The sequence below is a fragment of the Haemorhous mexicanus genome, chromosome 16, assembly GCF_027477595.1.
Source record: "Haemorhous mexicanus isolate bHaeMex1 chromosome 16, bHaeMex1.pri, whole genome shotgun sequence".
In the NCBI taxonomy this organism is placed as follows: Eukaryota; Metazoa; Chordata; class Aves; order Passeriformes; family Fringillidae; genus Haemorhous; species Haemorhous mexicanus.
Window position 1 is genome coordinate 7,921,593 of NC_082356.1, and position 19,900 is coordinate 7,941,492.

Consider the following 19,900-nt stretch of genomic DNA (forward strand, 5'->3'; position numbering starts at 1 on the left):
CTGATTGGTTATTTTACATTTCACATGATTGGCTAATTAAGAAAACCCCTTGGGGTAAACAATCCATGAGGAAAACAATTGTCACAAACACCACCTGCGAGGTTGTTCAGAATTCTTCATCTCCAGCTCCCTAATGTTTCCCAGATGGATCCATGGGAAATCTGACCTGGATTGTGTATCCACACCTACCCGGGAAGGTGACGGCCGCGCCGTCCCGGGCCCTCCCTCTAGAAATGGCGCTTACCACGCTGTTTAAGGTTCCCCTTTTTCCTGCCCAAGTCCTTCTTTTCCTGTCCCCAACCTCCCCTTCCCCCCTGCTGTTGGAACCCAGGGCACAGGGAATGTCTCCCTGCCTGTCCTGAGAAGTCCTGATCCCCAAGAGATCACTGCTTTTAACTTTTGTCCATGGAGAAAGCTTCCAGGACTTTGGGAAGAATTGGGATCTATGAGTGTGTGAAAGAGAGATTAGTGTAGTTTATCACAGGGTGAAAAACTGAGAGCTTTGGTTTTTTAGTATGAGGATGGATAGAAGGGAGGATTTTGGGCATTGCCTGATCTCCTTCTTGTTCTTCATCTCCTCCATTTTCTGCTGTGTTGGGAGCACAGGGTGATTGGTTGGAAAGAGCTGCAATGCAGATGCTGAGTGGTAAACAAAGAATTAGTTACTGGTAGAAAGGTAGAAATAAAATGTGTTCTAAGAGTTAATTGGACAAAATAATTTTAAAAGACGTTGAACCTGTGTGTCCTGTGACTTTTGGTGCCTTCTCTTTGTACGCTAAGTCTGGTGTGCAGACGGCGTGCTGAACTTTTGGTAAGAGAAAAATAAACAACAGCCTGAAGACCAAAAAAAGCAAAGGTCCCGTTTGTTTCTCAATTCTGGCACAGACCTTTTTAGGGGTGTCCCCATCAGGGGATCCTCGGGGGAGGTTCACACCTCCATCCCTCCCTCCCTTCCTCCCTCCCTCCCTCCCTCCCTTCCTGCCCCGCTGCTCAGCCCTGCTCAAAGCCCTGCACGCTCGTTGCTTCACAAAAGGACCCAAAATTAACCAAAATCCACCCAAAATTACCTCAGAACCCATCCTGAGGGGCTCTGGGTGAAATTTGAGGGGCGTTTTGAGGGATTTGAGCAAACTTTGGCTGGGTTTGAATCCTTCACCCGCTTGGGCATCCACAAGGTACTAAAACCACCCAAAATTTCCTCCAAATTAACCCAAAATCCACCAAAAATCGATCCAACAACCAGGCAGCTGGGGGGAGAATTTTGGGATTTTGAGATTTGGGGGGGATTTTGCTGGGTTTGAATCCTATGCAAAATTTTGTGTCCAGGAAGTACCAAAACCACCCCAAATCAACCTAGAATCGACCCAAAATTACCTGAAATTAACCCCAAATTACCTCCAAATCCGTCCTGAGAAGATTTGGGGGTATTTGGAGGGATTTTAAGGGAGCATTTTGAGTGGGTTTGAATCCTATGCCTACTTCTGTATCCATAAGGTACCAAAACCCTCCACAATCCACCCAAAATTACCTGAAATGAATGAAAAATTCATCCTGAGGGGGTTGGGGGGAGGTTTGGGTGGGGTTTGAGGGGATTTGGGGGTTTTGGGGGGGATTTAAGGGGGCTTTTTGGCAGTCATCATCATCCAAAAAACAACACCCCCTGCCAAGCTGAGACCAAACCCTAAGGACTGTGCCTCTCATGAAGAGGAGATCAAAGAACTGCTCCCTTTCTGGGGAGGTGATCAAAAGCCAGAGGAGACTGAGCTATTAACTCATTAAGTTAAAATGTATTCATTTAATCAAGTATCATCATTTCTGTAACTTTATCCTTTGTGATTAAGTCTCAAATGCTTTTCTATTCCTTGTTAATTTAGATGAATATTAAATTTGGTTTTATAAACTATTAAGTCATATTTCTGATGTTATATATGAGGTCCCATACGTCTAATTTATAAAACCAGAAACTGAAAATTTAGCAGCAGTTTTAACTGCGATAAAATAATACAATCAAATAGAATCCACTAATTACAAAAGGAAATTTGGCAGTGGTTTGGATAAAGCATAAGCAAAACCAATCGATCGGGGTATGGGGAGGGCTTCCCACCCTGCCTCACGTGCAAAAGGCAAAAGGATCCAAACACAACTTCTGTACTGTGGGCTAATACATATTCATCAATATTTTCCTGTAAATCTCCTCCTGTTTCTGATTCTTGAAATCAACATCACCACACTCACAGCACATGGTCCCGCTGTGGCTAAGGGGGTTTCTGGCTCTCTGGGGCTCTTCCTGGAGGAAGGCTGACAGTCTTCCTCACTGTCCTCTGAATAACCTGGTGGCTGTGCATGTGCCCCAAGTCCTGTGTTGTGTAAGTAAGCACTATGCTCCAGTTAAGCCTTTTTATTTTATAGATAAGAACACTCTTTTATGCTCCCTGTCTGGAATTGTCCCAACGTTATTCATGTCATCGCCGATCCTGTCCTGGGAGTTGTCTTAACTTCATCTTGATGCCAATTCTGACTCGGGAGTCTTCCTAACTTTTGTTCATCAAGGCCAATTCCAATCTCCTGTACCCTGTTTCCCACATGTATCATCTACAAAGAAACCCATCTGCTTCATACTATGAATCACATATACCTTTCCAATTTTCTTCTCAAAATATTGATATAATTACAATTTTGTTAGCACAAACCACATCCATTTATCACAATTTCCCCCATCTTCTCTCTGGATAATATTAATTCATGCTTTTTATTAAAGACTGAATTTTGGTATCTTCTACATCCCACAAATCCATGTTTTCACACTCCCTCATTTCTCTTTTTGATCAAATTTGATACACGGTATTTTACCTATGCAGGAAATAAAACATGGTATAAACCACAATAGAGTCCAGCTGGTATAAACCACCAGATTTTGTTAGCACAAATCATATCCATTTATCACAACTGCCAAAAGCTTGGAAAAGGATGAAAGAAATGCTCCGATGACGACGATAACAAACAAAAACCAAAATAATTTATCTTTGACAGCAAATGAACATGGGCTGCCCTCCAGCCCCCTGAGCCTGGCAGGCTGAGCGGTGCCGTTCCCATGGCATGAGGTGCTGGCAGCCTGCAGAGAGAAACCAGAGAGCCACGGTCAGTCGCAGCAGGCTCCTGACCCCCTGTCCTGCCATGGCCTGTGCCCGGGCCAGGCTGCTGGCTGTGCTCAGAGCCCAAACCTCCAGTCCTAGTCTCTGTTTTTAGAGAAGGGCAGCATGGCAGGCCACGTTCCACCTCCTCCGCCTAATCACAGCACAGCAACTCCTCAGCAGCTGCAAGAGCAGGATGCCCGTGTGCCCACTGCCGCCTGCCCAGAGCCCTTCTGCCAGCTGAGCTGTGGAGCTGGGTGCCCACCTCTGGAGAGCTGCTGCCAGGAGAGAAGCCAATCACGCACCAGGTCCTCGTCCTTCTGAAAGGGGCTGTCCCTGCAGACCGTGACCCCTGGGGTAGTGCTGCCACTGGACGTGCTCCACAGACGCTGCAGGCGCTTCCCCATCTGGTCTGGGCACCAGGTGAAATCCTCCTGGGAAAAAGAGAGAACAATTGCATGGAAGTCAATTCAAAACAAGACCTGGAAACAAGAAAAAGCACAAAGCCTGTCACCATTCCACAGGCCTGAGGAGGGTCTGACCACTCAATGAAAGAATTAAACCTGCCCAAGGGTGGAGAAAATCCCCACCTTTCCTCCCGTAAACGCACCCCCCATCCACACGGATGGATGCTTTTGTCAGGCTGGCTGCCCCTGCCTCAGCCCGTGCCAGTCTGGCTGGCAGAAGCTGTCAGCAAGGCCAGCAGCCGGCTCGCCTTCCACAACTGCAAGCAAGGGATGTTGTTTCATATATAAATTTGTGTATGATTTTAACCTAATCATTGTAGTGCACATTACTAGTCTCCCTAAAATAGTATATAAGTGCTTTTATCCCACAATAAAATCAGATTCTGATACCTGAGTCAGTCTCCCCGTCTCTCTCCATCGCCGACACTTCCCTGATAAAGAACTGTTATTCCTGCCCCCATGTTGTTACCTGAGAGCCCCCTTTAATTTCAAATTTTTAGCAATTGAGAAGGAAGGGGTTTACATTTTTCCATTTCAAGAAAGGCTCCTGCCTTCCTTAGCAAACACCTGTCTTTCCAAACCAAGACACAGGAGCCACCTGTATTATACATGGAAATACTTCACACGAAAAACCAAGAGCCTCAAAAAGGCAAAACAGCTTGGTAATTGGTAGAAAGTAACTCTGATCAAAAATAAAATGTGTGAATAGATTGGTCTAAAGATGACATTCACAATTTTCCTGGTGACATTGTGCACTGTACTGTAGCAGGGGACAGCCACTGGACATAGCCAGCAGGATAACTGGATATGCTTTTCAAACTTATTCTTAGTATTCATTGAATTATTCATTGAATTCTCATCCTTCTGTACACTTCAGCTCTGTTGTAAACTTCAGAGACATTTTTTCACAAGCTTCTAACAAGTTACTCTGGATCCATAATTCCTGAGACCAAGTGGAGTCCAAATGCCAAGTGGGATTACTCTTTTCAAAGCCTGGAGTCACACAGAATGAAGCAGCACTTAAATCATCCTGTGCATCCCATACACATAACAGTCCAGTCACTGACCATCTGCAATAATTTTTTTTACTTTTGCTACAAATTACCTTCAAGAATAAGCTACAAATAATATCTTGATCTGGTTTAAATTCAGGGATTGCACTGCAATTGCCCAAAAAAATTCTAAGGGAACCTAGTGCTGTTGCAGTAATACAAGAGAACTGTAAGTGTGTATTACTAGTTGTTATTCATAATAGGCAAAAATGGCTCAGCTCAGCTTTGCAAAGCAAGAAACAAATCATGGAGAGTTGAAATGATGGAGTTGGGACAGTGTAGCCAGTCTGCTTTTTGTGAGAGATGCTCTTAAGCAGTGGCAGTAGTAATGTACTCATCTCCTGTAACTTTGCTCCTTGTGATCTACTTTCCCCCTCTGCAATTTTTTCTGCTCTTTTTTTTTTCTTTATTTTTTTCAGCTGAGTACCAAAAGGAAACACAGAACTGCAATGTTGCTACCAAAATAATAGATTTTTTTTCAAAATAAAAAATACTAACAGCTTTTAGAAAACACATCAGAAGTGTTGGAAAGTATAAACAATACAAGATATTGAACAGGATTTTTACATAATACTACATCAGCCAAACAAATGGATAGTAAGGCTTGAGGAACAAGGATGTAATTAAAGTTTTATTAAAACCGCTTCTTTTGTTCTGTGTGTGGTAACTGTCATCACCCTGATGTAAATACTTCACCATCTATTAAAATTTTCCTAGGCTGTATTATTTTGCAATCAGCTATGATTTTTTAAATTTCTCTTGTACCCATCACTGAATTATCTGAGCACAATCTCCAAACAAGACAAATGGTAAAGTAGCAAAGGGCTGCAATAACTGAGCAGCCAACAGGATAAACCACATTGGCACCTATTGGCTTTGCCAAATCCTCTGTGAGTGCTTTCGTTTCTTTTCCACTTTGGTTTAAAATGCAACACAATTTCATTACTTCTGATGGCTCACCTCTGAAAGAAAAAGGCAGTAGCTGTTTTTGGTAGGGTAAGTTGCATTTGCAAATTGGCTCACCTCCTTGGCAGCAGAACTGCATTTTTTCTTATCAAAGCTGCTCCTCAGCTTGAGTGGGGAGAAGGCGCAAAAGGATGAGAGAGGCTGGTGGAGCTCTGATGGTCTGAGGATGCAATGGTGCAAAGAGCTGGAAGGTGAAATACCTTTTCTTGAGTTCAGGGTCATTAGGGAAAGGGAGTGTGTGCCTGAAAGCTCAGATCTGTCAGCCATACTCACCGAGTAAAAGGTTTTTTTCCTGCACTTGTGTGTGTGGCCAATGCCAAGGGATGGCAGCTCTTTCTGTTGTGGGGGCATTGCAGCCTCCAACTGCAGAGTATGCAAACAGAGCTGCATTGAAATGTGTTTTCCAGGGCTCAGTTTTGGGGCTGGTCCTGGTTAACTTCTTTATTGCCTGGTTAACTTTTTTATTGATGATCTGGAGATGGAGATTGAGAGCACCCTCAGTAAATTTGCCGATGCCCAGTTGGGTGGGAGTGTGGATCTGCTGGAGGACGGGAAGGCTCTGCAGTGAGACTTGGACAGACTGGATCAATGGGCCAAGGACAAGGCCATTGAGGTTCCACAAGGCCAAGTGCCACATCCTGCAGGTCACCAGCCGCCTCAGTGTGAGCCAGAGTGTGCCCAAGGGGGCAAGAGGCCCATGGCACCTGGCCTGGATCAGCAGCAGTGTGGGCAGCGGGACCAGGGCAGTGCCTGCCCCTCTGTGCTGGGCACTGCTGAGGCCACAGCTCGAGGGCTGTGTCAGCTCTGGGCCCCTTGTGAAAAAGGACATTGAGGGGCTGAGTGTGTCCAGAGAAGGGCAGCAAGGCTCACAAAGGCTCTAGAAAACATGTCCCATGAGGAGTAGCTGAGGGAGCTGGGTTTGTTCAGTCTGGAGAAGAGGCTCAGGAGGGACCTCACCGCTCTCTCCAACTCCCTGACAGGAGCGTGCACTGAGGGGGGGCTGCTCTCTTCTGCTGGGACTGCACTGAGAGCCAGAGGAAGTGGCCTCACGTTGAGAGGAAATTCAGGTTAGACTTTAGAAAAAAAATTCCACTGCTCAGGTGTTCAGGCCTGGGAATAGGTTGGCCAGAGAGGTGGTGCACTTGCCATTCCTGGAGGTGTTAAAGAGGCAAATGTTCAGTTGTTTAGGGTTTGCAGTGACAGTGCTGGGCTGACGATGAACTGATGCTCTTCAAGATCTCTTTCACCTCTGTCGGTTCTACAATTCCAAGCGCTTCCCGCCTTGCCGAGGGGAAGGCTCAGGGCTGTTCCGAGTCCGAGGGCGGCTGCGCCCTGAGGTGCTGGGGCGGCGCTGTGGCTGTGGCGTCTCCTGAGGGGCCGGGTCGGGCTCTGCCCTCAGCTCCGCGAGATCCCCGCCCTCAGCCCGGCGGGGCCTCCGCTGTCCTTCAGCCCGCAGATCCCACCCCTCAGCCCGCAGATCCCACCCCTCAGCCCGACGATCCCGTCCCTCAGCCCGCAGATCCCGTCCCTCAGCCCGCAGTTCCCACCCCTCAGCCGGACAGCGCTCGGCAGCGGGCACCCGCCTCGCCTCGGGGTCTGCCCGGAGCCACCCGCGCCACTGGATCACAGGTACCCGAGCCGTGCCCCATTTCCCACCTTGGGACTCCCCAGCATTCCCACAGAAGAATGCAGCTGCTGTTTCTCTTTAAACTGTTGCCTTCCAACTCTCCCCCCCCCCCCCCCCCCGCCCTTACTTTAAATATGTATATGTTCTTTCCCTTTTATATTTGGGCTGATCTGGAGTGCTTGCTAAGGCTTCAGAGTGGAGCTCTGATAAGGAGCTGTAAATCACACACGGCTCATCTGAGGGAGGAGGGTGCGAGGGAGCTGAAATAGGCCAGGACAGCCCCAAGTCCTGTTCCACAGCGCAGCGTCCTCACGGCCTCAGCTGCTGCTGTGGGGTTTGGTTTCCACAGGACGCCAACAACCCGCACTTCTCCCCTCTGGCCTTTGCTCCCTGGGTTTTGAAGGATAAGTCCTGCCCAGGCTGGCTGGTCTACTGACCGTGCCAGCCATGTGCTCTGGTGCTGCTGAGCGCACACATTGACAGATCTGCACTTCTCCAGGAGTGGTTTCTGAGGTTTGAAATGATGTTACTGGATTATTTTCTATAACTGATGGAGAAGAGTTTTAGATGCAACATTTGCCAGCTGTTTGTTGAAGCAAATCTAGTTGTTTGTCTTTCCACCTTGCTCTCTGATGCAACAACCGAGGTGAGCTATTTGCATCTAATTATAATGTATGCTGGTTTATCAATGCTATTTTCCATGCCTCCTGTAGGTTGCAAAAGTCAAAAAGATGCAGGTAAAGGTCAAAATATACATCCTTGTATACATCCAGTTTTAAACCCCTTGTGCTTCTTATATTGCATAATTATATAAACATGTATTAAATGAAACTCTTCTGAAAAGAAATTAGCTCCAGAGCGAACTCATTTTTACAGGCTTCCTTTTGTTTGGGTGGGTTGTGTTTTTTCTTAGGCTGGCAGGGTGGTGGCAGTAGGACAAAAAGAGGTGAGGAAGGCTGGCAAGCTTTTCCTTGTTGTGGCAGGGTTGGATTTGCAGGAAAATGAAATCCATGTCTGTTATCACTTCTGAAAGGCTGCAGGGAGATGAACTCTCTCAATTCTCGCTGTGTAAGGGAAGCAGCAAAGGAATGGGGGCAGTCAGTAACTCCAAGAGAAAGCAGGGCTGGCTGTCTTCATTAGGATGACAGTGCTTCTGCTTTGAGCCTTTGCTCCACTTGGAGAAGGAAAATGAATCCATTCTTAAGCTGCATTTGCCACTGATTTAAAGTTTCTGCCTGGAGCTAAGTCATTTTTGGAGAAATTGTAAGAGGTTACTGTGATGCTTGCATCAACCTTCTCTGTTTGGGACTTGGGGCGTGTTTGAGGGAGCATCTTTGTGCCTCCAAAGCTGAATGTCACTCTGCTGCTCTGCTCTCAGAGGCTGCCCCGTGGGGTTTGAGAAGAAGCAATGCTGTGGGGTTTGGTGGGTTACATGGTTCATGTAATGTGGCAATGTCTTTGGAGAATTTCAGTGGGTTCTCACTGTAAGGAACATGTCTCTGTGCTCACTGCCCTTGGTTTGATCAGTGCTGCCAGAACAATGCTGATGGTTTGGTGGCTCCTTGAGCAACAGGAGGCCGAGTGTTTTAGAGTGTCCACCCCCTAAGTAACATGACTTGGTCTTAGTGCCAGTTGTTGGCTGATGGCAAAGGTGGCCACTCTTGTAAGGAAAGTTGGATCAGCTTTGTTGTGATCAGTGACACAGAGCAGGGGATGTTCTTTACTGACAGTGCCCCTCAGGGGTAACATGGAACGACCTGATTTCTGCAGAATGTCCACTCTCAAAAGATGATCACCTGGGAGTTACAAATGCAGGGCTGTCATAAAAGACTGTATTTCCAAAGGAAAACTCTGCCATACAACAATACATTCAACTGTGTGTGTGTGAGATGACAAAGTAAAAGCAGAAAACTGAGAAAAGTGCATTTTAGAAAAATGATGTCATTTCTACTGCATATATTATAAACACTGCTAATCTGAACAGAACTGAAAAAACTTTTTCCTTGCTGTTGTAGAACAAGAACAGAGATTTATAAAAAAAGAACACTCAAAAGGTGCAGATAAATCAGTGTGGTAAGATATCTAATATAATTTGTCATTATAATCTGCATCAATTTTACAAAGTTTTAGTAGACTGTGATAGGCCTGTTGTGGGGTGGTGAGCAGTTGGGAGAACATGCTTTTTCCTAATTTCCACATTTTGGATACTGTATTGGATATGCAAAGGGTAACTCCAATGTCAAACCTGCACACATAGTAAAACACACCATTACAAAGTCACTTTTTTTGTTTTTAATTTGCTAATATTTATCCACATTTTTATTGTATTTTAACTTCTTTAAGAACCCTCAGACCTTGTAATGGTTTACTGTTAACAATACCTTCTGTGACTGTTAGAAATAATTATCATCTAAGTCTTTTAATGATACCCCAAAGACTAAGAAGCAGATTTTCCAAGTCTGTTTTCCCACCCAGGGTTGTGTGTAGGTGCCCAGAGAATATTTTGTGTTCTGTCTCCACCCACCTGACTGAGGGCTCTGCTGCTGTGCTGCATGGTTTATGTCTCCTTACCTCAGTACCACGGAGCAGCCTTGTGCTCTTGGACTCTTTCCTTACTACTCCACAGATTTTCAACTGCACCCTGAATTTTATTTGCACTCTGAATACTTTAATGGCTCTGTATTATTTACACTTAATGCACCTTGCAATTGTGAATTTAATATTTAGTAGTTTACATCAGACTTACTAAGAGTTACTAGTAATGAAAGGCCAGAAATATTAAAAGGAAGCTGTTACTCTGCAAAGGAACTCATGCTCAAATAACAAAGGATGGACAGAAATATTTCTAGGTGTGTTGTTTGTGGCTGAATAGAAGTGATGTAGCTCCATTTTGGCTCACTTCCCCCCCTTTTTTAAAATACACCTACATACTGCATTTTGACAGGTTTATTCTAATACTGACTAGATTAATAGAGAGAAAAGATAACAATTTTAATGAAGTTATTTGTGTTTGCTCCTAGATATGAAAACAGATCTGACCTTACTGCTGGAATGCCTTAAATCTCAGTTGGACTGCCCTCTGTCTCAGCAGGAGGCTGTGGTCACTGTCTATTCCATTTGCCAACAAAACAGTAAGAAAGGCTTTTCCTTAGAAACAATGCAGGCATTTATGTTCACCATATATGCCAAGGAACTGGTGGGCACTGTAAAAATGTCTAAAGGACATAAGGCTTGAGATGTTGGAAAATCATAGAAGCCTTTCATTTTGCAGAGAAACAGAAGCAAAAGTTTTTCCTCTTGTAGGTGAAGCAAGCGAATACTTTGGAGAAATTGGTGGTTTGATGTTTAGAAATGACCTTGCCAAGTCGAGTGCTCATTGCATCGTAAAGGAAGCAGCTTTATTTACATTGGGGATTATTCTAGAGAGTAATGGCAATAAAAATAACACTGTTTGTATTTCTGAGTGTGCTCTGGCCCCCTGTCATTACTTGTGCTCCTGCTTTGTCTCCATTTTCTTTTGGTCTCACAAAATGAGACTACAAGATTGTCAGTTGGAGCAAGGGCAGGGAAGGTGCCCCAGTTGCCCTGTCCATCCCCAGATTTGATCTGTGCCTTGCTGACTTGTGCACACAGGGTGTCTTTAAGTTACCAGACAGCTGCACTCCCCCTGTCCCTCAGCAGCAAGTGTTCAGTGACTCCTGGATTGTTCCAGAGCTTGCCAGGGTCCTGCTTGGTGTAGAACTCACTGCAGGGGGAAGCCCTCAGGCACTTCATAGTCCTGCCCTGTCTCTGCTCCCCACATACTGGCCACAATTGAAACTTAATAATTTAGGATGATGAGTAGCTTACTTGAGGTTTTCACTTTTTGTTTTCAGTGTCTTGTCAGCAGACACTGTTGACAAGTACACTGTCTTGTGTACTTCTGAGTTGCTTGAAGAACTCATTTTATTTTGAATTAAAAAGGATTCTGATGTGAACTTGAAAAGAATGTCTGTTTCTGTCATCTTAGTACTGGTGTCAAATAATGGTAAGTTGGTTTTTTTTTCTGTGTTATGATAACTCTCCTTTTCTATTTGCCAATCTGCAGTCCAAACTTTGGAACATGCAATAAGCAATGTTGTGGTGAAGTGAATTTATAAAGATGAATGTTTGCATGTAACCGAACCTGAATTGTCGAAGTAGGTCATTGCTCACTGGGATTTCCTTAAACAGCAGAACGTGGTTTAGTTCTAAGAAGAGAGTTTGCAAATGCAAACCCATAGTTTATGAGAGTGTCTAGAAAGAGAGAGACATGGAAAGGTTATTTACCAATATGTTGATATGATTTTGTATTTCCTTGTGGGGAGGGTATGTGCTTAGGAAAGGGAATGTATGTATGTAAATTCAACTTGCTGTTAAGATTTTGTCTGCAGTTGCATTTGTCTCTGGAGTCTTGTGTGTGTTCTCTTTTAGAAAATGGGCAAACCCATGTCAGAGACACAGGCTGCATCAGCCTGCTGCTGCAGTTGTTCAGGTGAACAGGGCTGCAATTCAAACAGGCAAATAGTAGGCTGGTTAGCAGCTATGTTTCCTTGACTGTCTGGGACTTGTTTTCTTTGTCCGCAACAGAACAACTCTCTCCACATCTGAGAAGAATCTGTCAGCTGAAAACACTGATCCCTGCTATCAGCTCTGGTCCTCAGTGTGCAGCACTCTCTGTGCCTGTGTCAACAACCCCCAGAACGGGACAGGTTGCTCTGAAAACTGTGGAAGAAGTCCAAAGATATTCTCCAAATCGGTAACACTGGTTTCATTTTAACTGTTCAGCTGAAGTTTATTTCATTGCGTTTTGATTTGGGGTAATTTGTTTTTACTTTTCTAGAAGATAATCAGAACATTTGCTGTGGGGTTTTTCCCTATGCCAAAGAGTGGCTCGAGAGTTGCACAGAGCCTGAGATAGTTCGTCCCATCTGTTCATTTCTTGGTCTCACAGTTGCAAACAACTGGAAGTGCAGCTCAACCTTTACACAGCTTTGAATTTGATAAAAGGAAGTTTAATTCAAGAGGTAAATGGGTTTTTCTTTCTTGTCAATCTCTACAAAGTCATTTGCTGTTCTTCCCACTTTTACTCTGACCACTGTACTCCACCATCTTTACTTACACTGTGCTGTGCTCAAGTCCACAAATAGCCACAGTCTGCTTACATTTGATAGGGTCAGTAAAACTGCTGGGAGCTGTTCTGATTAAATGTGTGTCTAAATTAAAGTCCTTGTGACATGGCTGAAAACAATGACTTAGGTAGAACTCAGGCATGATGTTTGCCATTTGTGTGCACATATCAGGGTCATGTTTTCCTGTAACTATTTTATCTGCGGTTACTGCATTTCTTGAGATTAATGTATCTCCAGCTTCTGATGTATAAGAAATGTAATGACTGACACATGCACAGAAAAACTCTGATGGACTTACTTGGTGAAAAGCTAAAAGAATTTGCAGACTCTGTTGCTTAAATCACATTTTTTTCTTTTTTCCACTGAGCAGATGTGCAGAAATCTTTTGTTTCTATTGGAGGATTGGATACATTAGCCAAAGCTCTCCTTGAGCTTATGCCTGATTCCTGTTTGTGTCACTCCAGCATGAGACTTGCAGTGGTAGTAACAAAGACTCTGAATGCCTGTATTGCTACTAACTGTGAGTGGAAAGACATTTTTGATCTATGGCAGCTTTAAAATGCTTTTTTTAAAGTCTTGTGCTGGTGGAAAAGTTGCAGAAATGAATGCTTAAAGGCAGTTAAGTTCTCCACATCCCAGTGGATGTTGCGATGCTTTTTAAAACTCAGAGGTGTAAGTGGGGAGTGATTCAGTTCATCTGAGGTGGATTACTGTCCCATTGTTGCTCAAATGAATGCAGTGAAATTTAAACCCAACTGAAAATTAAAATTGAGATGCTCCAGCCCTTGCTGGGTAAGTAAAGCTGAGCTCTGGGCCTGGATTTGACCAGTCAGTTTGGATCCTGGAGTTATGCCTGTGGCTGAATAATAAATTGTGTAGCTTTAGGAAGCTTTAGTCATTTAGAGGTGGAGCTGAACGGACGTGGTGTTTGTGCACAGCACACTCTGCTCTGGTTTGCTGGCCGGGTACTGCTCTCCTGATGAGGTTTTTTGTTTTCCACAGAAGGTTTGCAGAAGCCTGTGATCCTGACGAGCCTGTGCTGTGGCTGTGGTTGCTGTACCTCACACTTCTGCCATAAGAGCTTCAAATGGAAGTTCCCAGAAGTTGAAAAGCATCAGCCTGCACTAGTTGTGAGGGTAGTTTCAGCTCAGTTGGGTGTGACAGGACTGGGCCTCAGCGTGGATGCTCTAGCAGTGGTGTTGCCAGTGCCAGGAAGGGCTTGCCCCCTGCTCTTTTTATGGCAGATACTCTGCGTGTCAAAGCTTATTCAACTCTCTCTGGCTTCATGCTGGAGCTGATCAAGGACATGGAGAAACTCAGCAGGGATCTCCAGAAGTTGCACAGTGCAAAGCCCTCCTCATTCATCAGATCTTCTGCCTCCTCTCCGTGGAGCACAGGCTGGGAGGATGGGCAGGACTGGATTTGGGAGCAGCACAGGAGGGGTGGGGTAATCTGAGCTGTTCAGGGTGGAGCAGGGCAGGGCTGAGCAGGCCCAAGGCTTTGAGGGCTCTGTACAGTTCCCTCCAAACCCAGCATTTGGTCCTTGGATAATTCCTGTACACTCACAATCGACTTTCTTTTCCTTCCAATCATTTTAACCAACAGCTGCCATGAGTGTTGTCTTGGCAAAGTATCCCACTGTGTCAGAGCTGCTGAAGCTGCTGTCCAATGAGACACTGAGTACAGGAGAAAAAAATCAGTATTATTCTAACAATTGGACACTGTACTGAAGTTTGTGGTAAGATTTGCTTTTTCTTTTTCCTGTCTGTCAGCTTCTCCTAAATTCTCATCCACTGACTCCTCTTGTGGTGTCACTTCATCAAGACTGGAACACGAGAGAGAGTTCAGTTAAATAATACAATGTCAGTATTTGGACAAAAAGTTTTCTAGAATGTTCCATCTTTAAATTTTAAAGCTTGTTAGCAGGAAGTGTCTTAAGTAGCTTTGAAAAGTAGACTCAATATGCAAGAATTCAGAGCTGGGCTTAGGTGTCTCAAGGAATAATTAATCCAGACTTGACAGCTACTACAATCCAGACCTAGCAAATGGGTTGTCTTGAGCACCCTTTTCATGGTCCTTGGCACATACAGCTTCTCTCCACTGCTTACAAGGCCAGGAATATTTGTAAAAGCCATGTAAGAGCATTGTTTCAAGACACAGAAGCAGTTGGTGGCTCTAAAATGGTTTTGTCGTGTTCCTCAGGGCTTACCCAAGCTTATCTGGTACAAATACAGCACTTCGGTTGGTATTTTGTGGTAGTGCAAGCAAAGAGAAAGGGAAATTGATTTGTACTTGTGGTGTTTCTCATGTATGTTTAGAGAAACAAGAAAAAGACCTTGTGTTCAGAAAGTTTGATTTTTATCCTCTGAGTGCCAATAACATGTTCAATAATTAGCTCAAGAGGTCATAAATTTATTTTAACAGACATTTTTTCATTAAGAACTAGTGAAACAAGACTTAATGGAAAATGTCTTTTGAAAAGAAAAATTATTAAAAAATTATTTCAACATAAAAAAGGTTTTTCTTCAAATGCCAACAGTGTCAAAATAAAAATGGTAAAAGTTTTTATTTCCTTTTTTTTTGTTAAGTTTAAAGAAGAAAGAACTATGTTTAGCAATTATCCATTATATGATTCCATATGGGAATGAGAGCACAATAAAAATTCAGCCAATGACAGAAGAAATGAGGAGGAACAGATTGGCTAGACCAGGCTTAAGCTACTAATTTTATTTTGCTAAATAGAAACCTTGAGATTTTGATATTTCTGCATCCCAGGCCTCACAGAAATGTTGCATATCTACTCCAAGAGCAGGTCGTGAAAGAGAAGAAAAACAGGAGTCATTATTCAAAAGTTTTGAGCCACAATTAAATGAGCTTGGAACTCCATCGAATAAGTGGTCTCAGTCCTTCAGTTTTCTTACAGCAACCTGAGTTCTGGTCAAATCATCCTGTGGGATGTAAAGCTCTCCTGCTGTCACTGCAGCAGGCTCGGGTCTGGAGTGAAAATCTCTCTGCAGAAACTTGCAGAGAGTTGCCAGTATTGGCCCCTACAGTGACTGTAAGGTGAAGGTGTGTGGGGCTGAAACCAAACCTTTCCTTTACCATGTCCTGTTCTAGAAGAGAACCAGTGTGAGCTGCCTCAGAACAATGGTCTGCCACTCATGATTCAGGTATTGACAGAATCTCAGGACGAGGAGCTCGTCAAAGCTGCTACTTTTGTGCTGCAGAGCTGCAAACAAATGAGTAAGCTTGCTGTGACTGCTTTAAAAAGGAGAGGGATTGTTTCCATCTCTGTGTTCTGATGATTCCCCAAGTGATTTTAACTTCTGTGGCAGCTTTTTTTGTAATTCTGTATACTCCAAAAGATGTTTGTTTTCTGCACAGAAAGTTGCCTATTTGTCTTTAAGAACTGACTTAGGCAGAAAAAAAAAGAAGTAAAAATTCCAAGAGTGTTGCAAAAATGCATTTGTGAAACCTCTCCATGTAGGGCCAATTCTTAAAGCTTTCCCATCTCTAAATTGTGTGGAAAAGATCAACATTGTCATTTATCACCCAGGGGATACTTTCTTCCTGGGGGTGTACCACTAGAGGGAGAGAATAAACCAGGAGATAATCAAGCCTGAAATCACTGTGTCTACATTCATTTCCAATCTGAAGAAATCTTGATCTTTTTTTTCTAAAGTAGGATGTATTTTTGGGCCCCCTGTTTCAGTTTTTTATAAATTATCTGTACAATCCCTCCCATGAGGCAGAGAGACCTTGTCCTCTAATCTCTAGAGCGTGGAGGGTGTGCAGTTGCTAATTAGGAAAAAACAAACCTGTATCTCCATTTCTGTGCTGCAAACACAACGGAGAGGTTTGTGTCAGATTGAGGTGTGGAGATTTGTAGTGTCCATTACTGTGGAGTTGTTTTTTTAAAAAAGCAGTGACTCATACTGGTGAAGAACCCAGAGTTAATTCAATGAAAAAGCTTTTTTTTTTTTCACAGCATCATTGTGGAAACAGTTTGTAGGAACTCTAATTGCAAGTTCACCTCTTGTAACAGCAGCTTATATTTCAAGTGTGTTAACATTTATGTAGAAATCTAAGTTTTATAAAAATTGTAATTTTGCATTAAATGATTGGGGCTGTCCCTTAGCATACAAAAATGTAATAAATGCTTCCTAAATGTTGTGTTTACATGATAAAATTTTAATTATTAATGTTGTTTTATATTTTATAAAGCTGAACAGTTGCTCTGAAATGATATGATAACTCATTAAATGTGAACAGTGCAGAAGAATTGGATATGCAAGTCAGAAAAAGATGTCTGCAAGATAGCTGGAAGAAGGCAAAAGTAATTTTACACAGAATAAACTCAATTGAAAAACAGCATGATGAGGTTGGCCTACTTACCGAAATGGGATAAAACTAATCACATCTTTCCAGAGTTTAAGGAGCAAGCAAAAGTAAAGCCTTAAGATAAGTTCAATGTGAGCAAAAAACCCAGGAAAAAACCCTGAATTTGTGTGAAATGACAACCTGCAACATTTATCAGTATTGTAGATCAGCCTGAGTTACAGATGTGCAGAGAATGGAGGCATTCTAGTTTCCTGTAAACCCAGATTTTCTATAAGCTAGAAAAAGAAGTTGAAGTAATTTGTAATTGCTAGACATTCAAACCTGTAATTTTAATATTTGGGTGCATGAAATGCTCAGGATTGTATGGCTGTGGGAACTGATTTACTGATCTACCCCAAATGGTGGATATTTTTTATATATATATATATATATATATATATATATATATATATAACCTCCCCTCTCCTAGAGAATGTGTTAGTAGTAGAGGTAGGTAATGACTGAAGGAGGCGTGCAATGACATGGATTTTTTTTCCCCTTCTTTTCAAATTAATACATACTGCATAAAATAAAGTATCTTACTCTGCTGCCAGGTTGGTATGCTCTCATTTCATCCACTGACAGTCTGGTTTCCTTTCCAACCTGAAAGATCATTTCCTTTTTTATGTCTTTCAGGACATGATTGAGACTGGTGGAACAATGAAAGCTCTGCTTTCCAAAATAAAAGACAAGAAACCAAGGATGGTAAGAGGTAGATCCTTGTAAGGTACAAGGATAAAGCCACTAACTAACATCTTCAAATCATTTGGGTCAATAGGCAGTGTATGCTGACAGGTGCTTGTTTGGCTTGAAGTTTGGAATGGGAGGAAGCAAATGCAGGAAGTAATCCTTATCCAGCTGCTGAAAAATTAACTGTTTCTTCAGCTGGGAAAAGGACCTGGGCACTGCCATCTTCACTGCTCAGATAATTAAAAAAAGGTTTTATGGCTCTTGCCATGCAGTCATCAAGTCTGCTGGATTCCCTGTTTCTTACTTTATGTTTGAAGGAAATTCAGCTCTTTCCATAGCTTTTCTAACAGCACTTCAGTTGCCTCCATACTAGAATGACAACACTCAGAATATTTCTTCATACTGTCAACCATAGAGGTTTTCAGAATCTGAGAGTCTGTCAGCACTGGGAAGATGACTTCAAGTAGCATTCTAGATCTGCTTTTAGTAGATCTCAAAAGAAATTGTGTGGAATATCCCTGTGTCTGTCAAGTAACCACAATGCTCTATAAAAACAGTTGCTTTAAGCATCAGGTATTCAGACAGTCTTTCTAGAGACTGTCCAGGAGGTTCTCAGGTTCTTCTGAAGTGCACAGGAAAAGCAAGAATAGATATGATTTTGCAGAAGAAATTGTCCTTTTCTCCCTTCCCCGGACTAAAATCGTTACCAGCCACTTGGACATGCTTCCCCCTCTGTGCTATTCTAGTGTGCATTGCTGCATGGAAGGGCAAAGATCTGAGACACGGGATTGAAGGGAACTGAATACAAAGTCGAGCCACTTGGACAGACAGATCAGAGCATTTGCTTCTCCCTCCACTTCAAGGCTGAACACTCCTTCTTTCTGTGCAATCATCTCACTGTTTTAATTGAAGTGCATGATTTTAGACACTTATGGGAAGTGTTGAGAGCCTGGGTTCCCCCCCCGGCTCCGCCTTCCTTGTGCAGGAGCAGCCCGGAGCTGGGGCCGAGGCCCCGGCGATATCGAGCGCTGCCGCTGTGGCCCGTCACGTTCCGGGCCCCGGAGCGGATTCCTCCCCCTCCGGCCGGGGACCGAGGGGGCAGCAGGGCTGGAAGGAGCGGGGACCGAGGCCCGCCCGGCGTCACCGCCCCCGGCCCGGCCCCGACAATCGGGTGCTGCGGTTGCCGGGGAACCGCGGGCGCGGCCACAGCGGCTGTGACGGCGCCGCCGCCTCAGTTGCCGCAGAGCGCGCTCCGGGCTGGTTGTTCGCAGCCTGGGCTCCTGCAACGGCTGCACTCAGCGATTCGCTCGGGGACTTTTTCATAGAGATTGTCTCTGCCAGCGAGCCCTGGACTTGCAGAGCTTTGGTCTCTGCCAGCGAGGAGTCCTCAATTTCATTTGAAGGTAAAGATTGACTCAAGTTGTGCTTTTTGGTTTTGTCCCATCTGTGCTCTGAAAGAGAATTCCAAAGGGAAACAGAGGATGTGATCATGCCACTCTTCTGGTGCATTAGTTCAGTGGCATGTGCAGCTGAATAGATGAACGATATCTGGTCTACTGATGGTGCTTTTTTTCCACTGAAGAAATGCAGCATTTTCTAAATGTGCTAGTCTAGACATTTTTTTCCCTATAGCGATGACTTAAACTGCTTAAAGGTGAATGAGTTCTGCTCAAGTTTCAGTGGGTTGTTATGGTCTGGTTCTTAAAATTATTAGGGAGATGGCCCTGAATTAAGGAGCAAACAGGACCATATGCCAAAGTCAATTGTCTGGATTTTATGTAAGAGCAAATCTGAGGAAGAGAGAGAGAGAAATAGAGAAGGAAGTTGGCGAGGGGGACAGAAAGAGAGTGACAGATGAAATAAAAAGTAGAAAGTATCACCATTGCATGGATCTCACTGGCATACCATGAAATCCTCTTCTGGTCTTCTCTGTGGTGAGGTGTCACAAAACATGAGACTTCAATGGATTCATGCAGATTTGGGCAAGGTGGGACTGCCCAGGTTCCTGCCTGGGGTGGGGCAAGTTAGACTCTCTCTCTTGCTACTTTCAAATAATATAAAATCTTTAGCACCAGTATATCCTTTTGAGCCTGCTGTGAATTGGGTTGTGGATTTTCAGATCTGTTGTGTTCCTTTGCATGCCCTGCAGTCACCTGGTGCAAGGCCTCAGGAATGGCTCTGGGGGCACTTTGGAGGTCTTTGATGTGTTCTGACACCCCGTCAGCTGCCCCTGATGGGAATGTCCCCTGGATGTGGCCTTCTGGGGCTGGGGGGTTTTAGAGCTGAGCCAGTTTGTCTGAGGGAGGATGGGTGTCCACTGCCCCTTACCAGAGGTTGTGCCACACCCCCAAAATTTCCTCCTTCCCCCTGTGTTGATGGGAGGTTTGTGTGCAAAGCTGGCCTCAGCAGATGAGTCTGTAGCTATGACTTCCCCAGC

General features: G+C 44.0%; 2 pseudogenes; both read left to right on the top strand.

Moving 5' to 3' along the window:
• LOC132334706 (zinc finger protein 850-like) overlaps positions 1-19,900 on the top strand; it is a 1,213,125-nt pseudogene that overhangs the window by 37,893 nt on the left and 1,155,332 nt on the right.
• On the top strand, positions 234-18,877 carry LOC132334511 (telomere repeats-binding bouquet formation protein 1-like; annotated as a pseudogene).